The 13743-nt window shown below is 37.4% G+C and overlaps 1 protein-coding gene across 7 annotated transcripts in view; it reads right to left on the minus strand.

Moving 5' to 3' along the window:
• Positions 1-8587, minus strand: part of LOC143229016 (armadillo segment polarity protein-like) — a 56727-nt gene extending 48140 nt beyond the window's left edge. For 2 of the 7 annotated variants that reach the window (XM_076460635.1, XM_076460637.1), the window contains exons 1-2: positions 8430-8583; positions 541-676 (exon numbers count right to left, since the gene is read on the minus strand). The gene's annotated coding sequence lies outside the window, so the exon portion shown is untranslated. Of the gene's footprint in view, positions 1-540; positions 677-8394 lie in introns of all 7 variants that reach the window. The other 5 variants (XM_076460634.1, XM_076460641.1, XM_076460638.1 and 2 more) reach the window with 4 other exon arrangements.
• Between the last annotated feature and the right edge of the window lie 5156 nt (positions 8588-13743).

Raw genomic sequence — 13743 nt, forward strand, 5'->3', positions numbered from 1 at the left:
TATCTGTGCCAAACGTCTAGTAAAAATAAAGTAAATGTTGTAAAATACATAAAAGGAAATAAAGGTAAAACAAAACATCACTGAAACACAGAAAAAGGATAAAACCAATGTTGACACCTAGTCTACAATGTTAAAAGAGAAAGCAGAGTAAAAGAAGTTGTAAAGTACTTACTCTATTAAAATGGTAATGATCATAACCCACCAGGAAGACTAACAGGTAAGTTCAAGAACTTCCGTCAGTCACCTGAAGTTGGCCTTTCCAGACCTGGTTCCGGGTTATGTGTCATTATGGCCAGTACTAAAAGGTAAAGTAATAAAAGTGTTAAATGACATGTAGCAAAAGTGTAATAACAACTACAAAGTTGTAAAGGACTTCCTGTAGCAGAATGGTAATGATCATAACCTGCCAGGAAGACTAACAGGTAAGTATAAGAATCACCGTCAGTCACCTGAAGTTGGTCTTTCCAGTCCTGGTTCCGGGTTATGTGTCATTATGGCCAGTACTAAAAGGTAATGTAGTAAAAGTGTTAAAATACTTACAGCAAAAGTGTAATAACAACTCGCCAGGCAAACTAACGAGTAGTTCAAACAGCAGTGTTAGTCACCTGAAGTTGGCCTTTCCAGTCCTGGTGTTGAGTTATTTAATGTTCTGGCCATTTTCCAAAGTCAAATTGAACTAGAGAGAATGAAATTGTAAAAAAGGAACCACAATTAAAAAGGTGTAATGAATAAATATGCAACACTTAAATGAGATTAAAATGAGTAATGGCCATTAAAAAACTAAAAACTTATATCAAGGTGGACAGTGTCACCATCACCAATAATACTGTCCAATGTTACAGAAATACCCTGGGAAAAAACATGTTCAAAATATTGCCGTCGTTGAGAATTGTAATGATGGCAAGAAATTAAAATGTGGCTGATAGTGACTTGAGTGTTACACAAACTACACATTGCTGATCAGTTCCAGGTAAAAGAAAATGAGTTAAAAAACTGTGACCAATGCGTAGTCTAGTTAGAACAACTTCCTCCTTCCAAACTCTACGGAAGCTAAATGGCTAAAGCCCAATATAGGGTTTTATTAAAAAAAGCTTGTTGTCGCGTTACTCACTCCAAGTGGACTGCGCCCTCCCAGCCGTGGGGGTGTATAATGTGACGGTCAATCCCACTATTCGTTGGTAAAAGAGTAGCCCAAGAGTTGGCGGTGGGTGGTGATGACTAGCTGCCTTCCCTCTAGTCTTACACTGCTAAATTAGGGACGGCTAGCACAGATAGCCCTCGAGTAGCTTTGTGCGAAATTCCAAAACAAACAAACAAACAAGCCAGCTGGCACGGAGCCAAGCCTTGAATACAAGACCATAGACCATGTACGGAATAGGCACAGTGGTGATAGTGCCGGAGCAGATAGATTTAGCTGCCGTGTCAGCAAGCTCGTTCCCGCGAATACCAACATGGCCTGATATCCAGAAAAACTGGATAGAAGTAGCAGTTAATGAGAAATGGGCCAGTCGGTTTTGAATATCAGTGAGAATAGGGTGTGAGCCAACGTGTAGTGATTCCAGGGCCAGTATAAAACTAAGCGAGTCAGTATAAATAGTGCAGTTGGATTACTGTTCAACTTCAATATGATCCAGGGCAATTGATATGGCATACAGTTCAGCAGTGAACATAGACACTGTAGAGGGGATTCTGCACGCAACTACCAAACTGCAGCAAACCACAGCAGAGCCCACTGAATTACCTGATTTGGAACCATCTGTATAAATGGGAACGGAATGATTGTTTAAAAGATGTTCATTAAATAAGAGACGGTACTTCCAAACTGGAGTATCTGCCTTTTTCAGATGACTGAAAGAAAGGTCACATTTGGGGGCTGTAATAAGCCATGGTGGGATGGGCTGAGCTGTGGAATCTGCTATGTTATCCAAGGACAGTCCCAATTCATCCAATTGTGCCTGGATGTGAAGGCCAAATGGAGCAATACCAGATCGTCTGTTCTGAAAAAGTATGGCCCACCGTGGAAGGAAAACACATTCTCAGGTGGGATGCTTTGTTAAGGAACGAAGTTTTGAAGAATATTGTAAAGATAGTTGCAAACGGCGAAGGTGCAGAGAAGGTTTATGAGATTCAACGCATAAGCTTTGAACTGTAGAGGTACGGAAAGCCACAGTGCAGAGTCAAAGTCCTTGGTGATGAATGGGGTCCAGCATCTTTAAAGCCGAGGGTCTGGCAGAGCCATAGACCATTGATCCATGGTCCAGTTTTGATCGAATAAGAGCACGATACACCTTTAACATTGAACATCGATCTGCTCCACAACTGGTAGAAGAGAGGGCACGGAAGATGTTCAGTGCTCTTGTGCATTTGACCCGAAGCATCTTTAAGTGTGGTATAAAGGTCAGCTTACGGTCAAAGATAAGACCCAAGAACTTGGTCTCAGGGACCACTGGCAGCGAAACTTTACCGATATGAAGTTCAGGATCAGGGTGAATCCCCCGTTGGCAGCAAAAGTGCATGCATACGGTTTAGAAAAGAGAGAAATTAAAGTTGTTATCCATAGTCCACTGCAGTACACGATTGAGGGCAGTTTGTAGTTGCCGCTCAATATATATCTCACGTTCAAAGACTGGCACGAGATGTGAAAGTCATCGACATACAGCCCATTCACAACAGTGAGAGGGAGTTGTTCAGTGATGGCATTTATCTTTATACTGAACAGTGTGACACTCAAAACACAGCCTTAAAGGACTCCAAGTTCCTGTACAAAAGAACGGGAAAGTGTCGAACCCACACGAACTTGGAATCTCCTGTCCATTAAAAATTTTTTAATAAACATGGGTAAATGACCACGTAACCCATACGTATGGAGGTCTTGCAAAACACCATACCTCCATGTTGTGTCATAAGCCTTTTCAATGTCAAAGAATATTGATACAAGATGTTGGCGTTTGAGAAAGGCTTCTCTGACTGATGTTTCAAGAAGAATCTGGCGGTCCATGGTGGAGTGCTGTTGTCAGAACTCACACTGGATGGGCGAGAGGAGGTTGTTTGATTCGAGGAACCAAACAAGATGAGCATTAACCATCCTTTCTAAGGTCTTACAGAGACAGCTCATCAAAGCAATTGGACAGTAGTTTGAAGGAATCTTGGGATCTTTCCCTGGCTTAGAGAAAGGTAAAATAATAGCCTAGCACCAGGCATCAGGAAAAACATTCTCCTGCCAGATCCAGTTAAAAACAATCAGAAGAATATCAAGAAAAGTAAGAGATGCATGACAGAGCATTTATATCATCAGGTCCAACAGATGTACTGCCAGACTGATGAAGGGCCATTTTCAGTTCCACTAGTATAAAAGGACAATTATAGTCAAAGAGACAGTCAGTTCAAAAGGAAAGAGGTGAATGCTCTGCCCGAGTCTTGATGGCCAAGAAGGTGGAGGAACAAGCAGAAGTGCTAGAAACCCAGCAAAAGCTTTCAGCTAGAGTATCAACCACCTCCTGACCATCAGATGGTAAGATCGAGAGGGGGTCAGAATTGTAGTGCCCATTAACCTTTCCAATCCTGCCCCATATGATCTTGGAACTGGTGGTAGAAGATATGCTAGTTGTGAACTCAATCCAAGATTCCTTCTGGCTGTGACGTCTTACTCACCTAGCATGTGCATGAGCCCGTTGGAAAGTGACGTGGTTTGAAAGTGTGGGATATCTACAAAAAGTATCCCAGGCCCATTTTTGAGCCTTCCGTGCTAAGTGGCAAGCAGAATTCCACCATGGATGAGGATATCTTGGAAAACGTGTCAAGGTTTTAGGAATACACCGAACAGATGCTTGTATAATACAGCCAATTACCACTGCCACACAGTCGTCTATTGATGGCTGATTTACAATGGCAGGATCAAGTTCTGCGAGAGTAGTGAAAGTGGACCAGTCTGCCTGATCCTGCTTCCACTGGGGCACGCGAGTAAGGTGGCATCGACCACGGCCAGTCTCTCTTAAAAGGATAGGAAAATGATTACTGCCTAGTGAATTACTGTCAACCCTCCATGAAAAATGGGAGAATAATGATGGGGAGCAAACTGAGAGATCAATAGAGGTAAAGAACTGACTAGGTGCATGAAAATAAGTGGAAGAACCAGTATTGACAAGAGAAAGATTGTGATTAGAGAGCATACGCTCTACAGAACGACCCCTCCCATCAATAACAGCACTTCCCCAGAGGGGATGATGTCCATTAAAGTCCCCCAAAATTAGAAAAGGAGACGGCAACTGTTCAATAAGAGCATCAAGGTCTGATTGATCATATGTCTCTCCAGGGGACAGGTAGAGAGAATAAACAGTGATGATATGAACCAAAAAATACGGATGGCTATGGCCTCCAAGGGTGGGCACATGCTGATCAACCAATAGTGCCACCCCTCCATGTACTCGTCCATCACAGAGAAAACTGCCGAATGGTGACTGTATCAGCAGGTTTGAGAAATGTTTCTTGTAAGGAAAGACAAACAGGATGGTAGGAAGCAATCAGTGTTTTGATATTATCCAAATTAGAACGTAAACCTCAACAGTTCCATTGTATCAAGGTGGCCATTTATAATGACGGGTAGGTGAAGTGGCTGGAGAACCCTTCTATTGACGGCCACGTCTTTTTCCCTTACTGTCCTTAGTCGGAGGAGATCTATCAACCTCCATGGATCCTGCCCTGGGACGAGCGGGCAGGTCTTTGTTATTGGAAGGAAATTCCAGTGACTGAGGACGTGAACGAATGATTGTTTGCCTCTTGAGGTGGGAGAAAAAGATGCATCAGAAGAAATGCCTGTATTTGAAGCTGAAGGATGTGGACCTTGAGGTTTGTTGGAACGTATGGGAGGAACAGAGATGGGTGTGGAAGCCGATTCAACCTTTTTAACCATGGAGGTCAAAAGGCTATTCATTTGTTTTGAAAACGATTCTCTTGGAGGCACAGAGAGATCTGTCTGCACTCCCACCGTAGTTGTGGAATGAAGTGCAGCAATTTCCGAGCCTCAGGATAACTAATGTTATGTATCGTTTTAAAACGTTGCACCTCTTTTTCCTCCAACCATTTTGGGCAAGAACGAAAGTAGGAGGGGTGAGAACCATTGCAGTTGACGCAATATGGGTCCATGTCACATTCATAGGTATCGTGGTTTTTGCCCCCACAACGAGCACATGTCAGGGAACCACAACATGATGTCTTTGAGTGGCCGAATCTCTAACATTGGAAACATCGGAGAGGGTTCGGAATGTATGGTCGTACCCTGCAAATGAAATAACCTGCCTTGATGGTGGCAGGTGCACGTGATGAGGTAAATGTCAAAACGAGGGTATTTGTTGGCAATGTAACTCCATCTTTGCGAGTGGAGATGCACCTCACTGCAGAAACTCCTTGAGTGGGGAGACCAGCGAGAATCTCTGACTCAGGGACGTTCTTCAAATCCCTCTCAACAATAAATCCTCATGATGAATTCAAAGTAGCATGAGGTGTTAGCTCAATAGGTATATCCCCGATTGCCCTTGAATTGAAGAGGAGTTCACTGTGTTGGGATGTGGATGTTGCAACCAATATGTCTCCAGATTGAAGCTTTGGAGAGCCAGCAAGTCCCTTCTGAATAAAAAAGGGGGACAATTGCCCTAAAGGTTTCTCTGAATGAGAATGTAATATAAGAAAATGATGTACATGTGTTACAGATGTTGAAGATTGCTGTTCAGTTTTCAAGACGTGGTCGCTTACCTATTGACTGTTTTTTCACTATTTTATTTAAATTTTTTGAAGGAGGATCCATAGGAAAAAAGGAAAATTTCAGTACCCACTGACCCCACCCACCATGGAGCCCCACGAGGGGACGCACTACAAAGTCATGCAAGGACAATGCAGCAACGCCAGGGTTTCATCAGGCACGATGTCCACAACACCTGTTGAGAACTTCCAACACTGGTACTTGGTTGACTCTAGCCCAAGTGGACCAGCTGATTGACCCAAGGGAGGCCACCCAAAGGCTGCCCGTCTACAAGAATTCAAGGCCAAAGTGATGTGTTAGGGTTGGACCCCTCAACCACCACAATCCTCTCCTCCCCTTCACGGGTCGCCACGCATGGCAAACACGTGAGTGGATGTTTAGATCCCAGAGAAGGTAACTAGACAGAAAGAACCTTCCCTGGGAGGTTCCTTCACCACGTACAGGAATCCACACCGAGGGAGAAACTGAAAGAACAGAACCTTACCTGGGAGGTCCCATCACCATGTACAGGAATCCACATCAAGGGGAAAGAGAGAGAAAAATCAGTAGAAAAGCTATTGTCAATCAAATTGAACAAAAAAAGTCAGCAAAGACCTTTTCTGCAGTCCTTTCTAACCATGGCAACAACCCATATCTACTGACAACCAATCCCAAGCACTTGTTGAAAAAAATGACTTGTACACTCATGGTCCAAAAAAGAAAACTAACATGACAAAATTTACCATGGATGTTCGTTTATGTTAACAATATGCAAAACAAAATCTACATTTGTGATGTCAATACCATAATATAAGACCTAAGAAAAGGAAGATGAATTGCACAACAAACACACTACTCACACAAAGTTCATAATGCACTTCCCTTTTGAAGATTTGTTAATCATTATGCAAGTTGTGATTTTATGTTTGCTTCTAAAATGTTTATAAAACATAATAAGAAATCAGTTTTGCTGTATAAGATGCACCCCTATTTTTGAGGCTATCTCCAAGGAAAAATTTTTCACAGTTATCATTTATGTAATTGTTCAACATCAGAACACTTTAGAACACTTCAATAGTAGTGTCCATAGTAATATAAAATATGGATGTTTCATACACTTACATCAAAACATTGCTCATTCATTATGAAAACTTTCAAAATCTTCTTTTGCATAACTGAATTCACTGAAAACAAGTTCTGAAAGTTCACTCTCACTTGTCTTCAAACAATATCATCTTTAGTGCCATTAAGGCAATTGCTCACATCCAATTTTTTAAATACCTTTATTACAGTTTCCAAACTTTGGGGAAGAAAAAAGGTTTAGTACTTTTAAACATTAAGGAAACAAAAAACTGCTTGCACATCATAGTTTGGCATAAAATGTTTTACCTTCGGTATATTGGATGCAGAGAGGTTTTGATACCCTTTTTTTTGGGGGTTAAAAAAAAGTCTCTTACACACCAAAAAATATGGTAATTTTATAAAAGTTTTCCAAATATATTTGTTTGTTTTGAATTTCATGCAAAGCTACATGAGGGCTATCTACACTCATTTAAGTCAAAGACCACCACTAGTCACAGAAGACTTTCTTAGAATTAGTGGTGATAAAATTTTTTTACTACAAATAGCTACATTTGTATAAAAATTTTAACATATTAGTGTCCTATTTTAGCTAGTTAGCTTATAATTTACTAAACGATCACAGGTATAAACACTAATTTACAAATTTCACTAGGCATAAAAAGTGCCTAATCTGTTAGAACATTTTTTTTCTGATATCTTAAAAATACAAAATTTCTAAATAAAATTTAAAGAGCTTTAGATTATATATTTTAACCTGCATCTGAAGCAAATGTTTAATTTTACACAACTTGAAATCCTAAATTAAAGTACCTAGTTAATACTGCTACTGGGTTGGAAGGAGTTAATTTGCATTTATGCTCAATTTGCCTAGTTGATATTTTACATTTTTAATTGACTGAAATATTGATACCAAATATCTGAATGTGTAATATTGGCTGAAGGCCCAAGTTAAGTATTATACAAACATGCACGAAATAAATTAAGATAGCATGGAGCAAAAAGCTGGTTCATTGCAATGATTTTTAACTGTTCTTTTTTATTAATTATTAACTATATAATTAAACTTGCAGTGTAAATATACTAATTTGTAAATGTGAAATCCAATGGTGTGTGATTTTCATTATTTGAAAATTATAGAAACCCTTACCAAAGTACCGATACCCTACAAACTGAACCATAACCATTTTAAATTTTATGTCCTAAGTCACCAGAAATCATTCGCAGCAAATGTAAAAAACAAAAATCTGATCATATTAACACTCACAAGCCTTACTTCCTCAACATCTTTGTTTTAACATTTATTTGGAGTAAGAAAAATGAAAATCGGAAGTTCGAAGAGCAAATTTTAAGATTCACACGATTAAAGACAACAACAAAGAAATGAGAGCCAGACTAGCTCTATCAATGATACAACTTAGGAAATAAATAGATTAGGCTGCAACCACTGCGAAGACTTTTTCTTATACTACAACGTACAGTGAATAATAGCCTGTAACTACCAGTGGCATAATAATCGAACCAAAGTTAGGCTATATTTGGTAATTTTGTTTTTCAAAAAACAAAAAAGAAGTAAATACCCAAAATTAACAAGTCTGATATTTATTGCATTTACCCAACTGCTGGATATGTTTTCGTTTTCTTCCGGTACAAAACTTCAACCTGTTCGATTCAACGTCAATTCAAAATCTACAACAACTTTCACAAAACACACAACCACGACAACATGGCGTCACTTTTTGTCCTATTTAACCACTTAAGCTGAAGTTTCTCGTTAATATTTCAAGTTTAGATGTCAATTTCTAATAACGAAGCGCGAAAACAAATAGTTCGCGTATTAACTAATTTTCTGTTGTTGTGTTTTTGCACTGATGATTGATAAACAGGTAAATCAAAAATACTGAATAAAATTTTATTTTTATAATATTATACAAACTGTGAGAATTATTCTTATAAGTTCTTAATCCGTTTTCAAAATTTTTGAAATTCTTGTTCTTAAAATTAAATTATAATTTGTGTTTACGTTAAAACATTAATATGTTTTTATTTTATGTACATTTGTGCATTTTTAACTTTCGTAATACTGACCGAAATACGGTGCACGTAATTAAGAATAAATGACACAGCCACGAAGCTTGGATCTTACAGAGAGATTTAATATGCGAATAAAGGCTTGTTATCATATTGTGGGACACACTGTCGTTTCATTTAAACAGTAAATTATATTTCAAAAGCATGGTTCATTATTCTTTGTCTTATGAAATTAAAGTACGTATAAGCTCGTGAAAAATCATAACAATTCATTCTGTTATTGAACTTGCTGGTAGAATTTTGATAATATTACGACCACTTCGGCTTCTTCATGTAACCTTACGCAATTCGTTAACGTCAACTAATGTGAATAAAAGTATGTCAACCACACTACATCTTTTGTACCCAATACAGACGAAGTCTTTCTCCTGATATCTGCAATCTTCAGGTCAGCTGGAATATGCTAGATACGATAGAGATTCAGTAGTTGTAATATCAGTAAACCTCTTAACAACAATTATTACCGTAAAAACTGGGTTAAGTGTTTAATTGTGATTTTTGTTAGTAAATTTTGTTTACAACGCGAAACAACATTAAACATAGAACAAATGGTGGATTCTCATTCTGATATTCGTTTCCAGTGTTCAAATTGTACTAGAATATTTGACTATAAAAACAGTGAAAATACTAGAAGTTTTTTGAATATTTGTTATCCCTAGGTTTGTTCTGAATTTCGCACAAAGCTACTCGAGGGCTATCTGCGCTAGCCGTTCCTAATTTTGCAGTGTAAGACTAGAGGGAAGGCAGCTAGTCATCACCACCCATCGCCAACTCTTGGGCTACTCTTTTACCAACGAATAGAGGGATTGACCATCACATTATAACGCCCACACGGCTGAAAGGGCGAGCATGTTCGGTGGGATGGGCGGGGATTCGAGTCAAGTGCCTTAACCACCTGGCCATGCAATGTCTGTTGTACTTTGTTTACTGAAGTTAACAGTAATTGTTCACAGAATCAGTAATAAAACGTACAGGCTACTCAAAGATAATAAATATAACATTTAGTATTGGATTTATTACATAAATTACTTACATCCAGAATTATGCTGATGCTGCCGAATAAAATCTCTTCATATCGTACTAGAGTTGTAGTATACAATGCGTTTTCTATCTTTCTATATAATAGAAAAACTTAAAAAAAGGAGTTTAATCCGAGTCTATAAAATTTTCGAATAACATGTGGTCGAGAAAGCCGTTGGCTGTTTTGTTTAGCTGCTATGGCATTCCATGGATGTAATAGTTGTGATCGGCGTTAATAATCAGATTCTCTATTTTTATCGTAATTGTTGTTATTCAATATCAAGTTCTTAATCTTTCTATCTATTTTCAAGTTCCTAATTGGGAACAATATTCTTTCGCTTTGAAGACAAGCAGTCGATCCACTACAAGAAAGTGAAAGGAATCCGTTGAATGAATTTTATTTTAGGTTATATTCTTGATCTTATGAAGTATTATTCCATTCTGCTCACCTCAACTTTATCACGGAGAAGCAATATTCAGACGTGTAGCTGGAGGAGCTTAATAAAGCCTCGACCTTCTTGCTCCCAAAGCGTCCATTTTTCTGTTATAAAATTATCGACAACTAATGAAAGATGCACCTGATTCCATATCTTTCTTTCTTCGAGTTATTAAGGGGAGGAAAAATATTTAAAATTTACAATAAATGGAACATGGGGTCTTGTGGGATGTTACAGTAAAATAAATAATTGTAATATATTATTAAGTGTTAATAGGTACAGATTCACTGTTTTGTGTTAGACCATAGAATTTTTTATAAAACCAATTGACTAGGAACAAAATAGGATCTTTGTGCTTCGTATTGATTTTTACCCGTCGTATATCACATTTTTTTTATTAACCCACTCTCCTCTATCGCTCCCCCCCCCCAAAGTATGCCTAGCAATGCTTGAAAAGTATGCTTTTCTTGGTTAACGAGTCCATACTTTTTAATGTTCTCTCCACATTACTGCAGTGGAACAGATGGGTGAGGATGCATTGCTGGATGATAACGTCCGACATGCAAGCTCTAGCTTAGACCTCGAGAGAGCTAACCTAAACCACCACAGTTGAGTAGGTAGAGTTGATAATTGAGGGTACTTCTGAATATTTAATGTCAATTTCTTAGTTGTCCAGTTAGTAAACCCCATACTGGATCTAGTGTCTCTGAAGGTGAAATTCAGAGTAAAGTCAAACACTGATATAAAACCTGTAAGTGTCCCCTTGGAAGATGTTTTGTTCAGAAATGATGTTGACATCCATTGTGGCTCCAACTCTGAAAGGATCACTATGTCCTGGATTTCTAAGAGTTGCATTCTGCTAAAAGGTAATCCAGAAAAGATAGGTCAACTGATAGATGCATGTGTAACAACTACAACAACATCATGCATGGAGATAACAATGGGGTGTCAATACTGGAATAACAAATCAAGACCCTAGAACTTCAAATGTAGAGTTGAACTGCCCACTAACTCCAAAAACGAAATTAAAGAGTGCTTCATGGTGAACCAAGTCATGCTTTTAAAGCATTTACCATTGCTCAGAGCAGGCAACAATTCTATAACTCATACAATATTTACTTTATCCACCAAACCACCATGGTACATCAAAAGTTCATGGCTGCATTTGAGGACTAGCTGTCAAAGCTTCCTTTGATAAGTGGCTCTAACTTCCCCAACCAGTTTAAATATAATGTAATACATTTATTAAATTTGTGTTTAATTAATTTTGTATACATACATTTTTAAGTCATATTTTGTAATGTTTTAATTTATTAGCTCAAGACAAAGAGCTGCATAATGTTAAAGACTTAAAACATCTGGAAAATTCTAAATTTCACATCAAAATTTTTAGTGCGTTCCCAAATAGATTATAAATACATGTTCAGTGAAGCATCAAAAATATAAAGTTAGAAAATTGTTCTTTATTAACTATAGAAAAACACACCAAGTTGCAGTGTAAATTTTTATTACATTGGTGTAATTCAGTTAGCATCTTTAGTATCTGTAGCCTAAGTTTCAATAGTCTACAATTACATAAAAAGCCATGACACGAGAAATAAACTAATTTGTTTTCATGGGCTGGACTTATAACAGCCTGTCAATAAAAGAACTTTATAACAACATTTATTATTTACAGACCTTTCCCCCCAATTTAATTCTGTGGCACTGGATGGTACCATGCATTGTTATACCACTCAGTTAATGTTTTTTTTTTGTTATGCTCCATTTCACCACAGAAGAGCATTCAAGCAAATAAATCTAATCCACCATCAATCTAGTTAGATTTATTTATTGGCAGTTAACCATGTATTCATGTTGGAAGGATAGATCATAATGTTTCTGGAATAAAGCTTTTTTTTTTATTTCTGTCCACAAACAATATAATGGCTGAGGGGTGTCATGCCTACATGCTACTCTTGTAAATGATAGTAATTTTAATTCAAATAAAATAATAAATAAGCAGTGTTATAAACAAAATAATATATTATTACTTCTTATCTAAATATTTTAGCTGGTTTGAAAATCACTTTAGGAATAATAAGTACACTTAACTTGCTTAATCTGGTTCAATGACATACATGGCCCTCAGACCACAATTGTATATTGTATTCCAGCTACCCTTATGAATCCTGGTACTACGTTAAAAGCCTCATCAACACTGGATATGAGAGATGTAGTGTAGCCACCTTATTTTTCTTTGTTTTCACTTACAGGTTTTTAGAGCTACTTTGATTTTCCATTCAGGAGATGGTATACACTGCAAATAAGATGATCAAAAGAAAATGCACCACAAAGAAAATGTTTTTCATAAAGTTTGAAGTAGGTCAGAGACTAAATACAATATAAAAACAAGTGTAAGGTAATCTTTATTTACAAAAGAAGACGGAGTGAATGAGTGCACAAGATGATCAGACAACAGCTTCTGGTCACAAAAAAGGAGTACTGAATTCTCTGTTTTGTTCTAAAGGTATTATATTATACTGTTCAGACTAAGAAAATACAAGGACTACATTCACAACATAACAGCATAATCTCACCAAACATGCATATGTTACCCACACCATTATTAATTGCCCAAAAAGCAAACAAATAATGTTTGAGGTACCACAAGACTTGACAATAGTTAAGATCACTGCCATTATATTTTAATTATGCATACCTATATCAGTTATTTTAACAAGAAAGTTCAGGTAACACCAAATGGGAATGACCCATGATAATGTTTAACTATGGTCACACCTATTTGTTTGTGTATCACAGCTAAATTTTTTGTTCAAAAATGCTTATGTATGATAAACAAAAATTAGGTGGAACAAGAAATGTTCATTTGTATAAACTGAAAGAGTGAGGGCAAAACAGCCAACCAGCAGAACCTCTCACAAAATACATCCTTTAGTCAGACTAGATTTGAATAATTGGGTTGAATGTCATTTTCATTACACAACCACAGCTGAAAGTTTGGAATTTTGTTAGTGGTATTTAGTCTCAAATACCTGATCCTTTGATTCATAACACTAGCCATCCCCATGTAACCCATTAAATCATAAAAGTCAAATATTTAACAAAACTGATAATTTTTAGGCCAAAAATAGGCCAGCCACGTCAAAAAGTATTTGCAAGTTCTTGATCAAAAATGCATTTTTAAATGGTACTTTTATACATGATAAATTGAAATGGTGAGTGATAAGACTTCAACCTGTGTCTGTCAGGTTTTCTTAAAAAAAAAACACAAGCCATTCAATGAACATCCAATGTTTGTAGGAAGTTCAAATAATCTCTACCTCCAAACTAAGTTTAAAAAGTAGGTTTCAGTGACTGTATACAATTTTTAGAATCCCA

The sequence above is a fragment of the Tachypleus tridentatus genome, chromosome 10, assembly GCF_004210375.1.
Source record: "Tachypleus tridentatus isolate NWPU-2018 chromosome 10, ASM421037v1, whole genome shotgun sequence".
NCBI classification, from domain to species: Eukaryota; Metazoa; Arthropoda; class Merostomata; order Xiphosura; family Limulidae; genus Tachypleus; species Tachypleus tridentatus.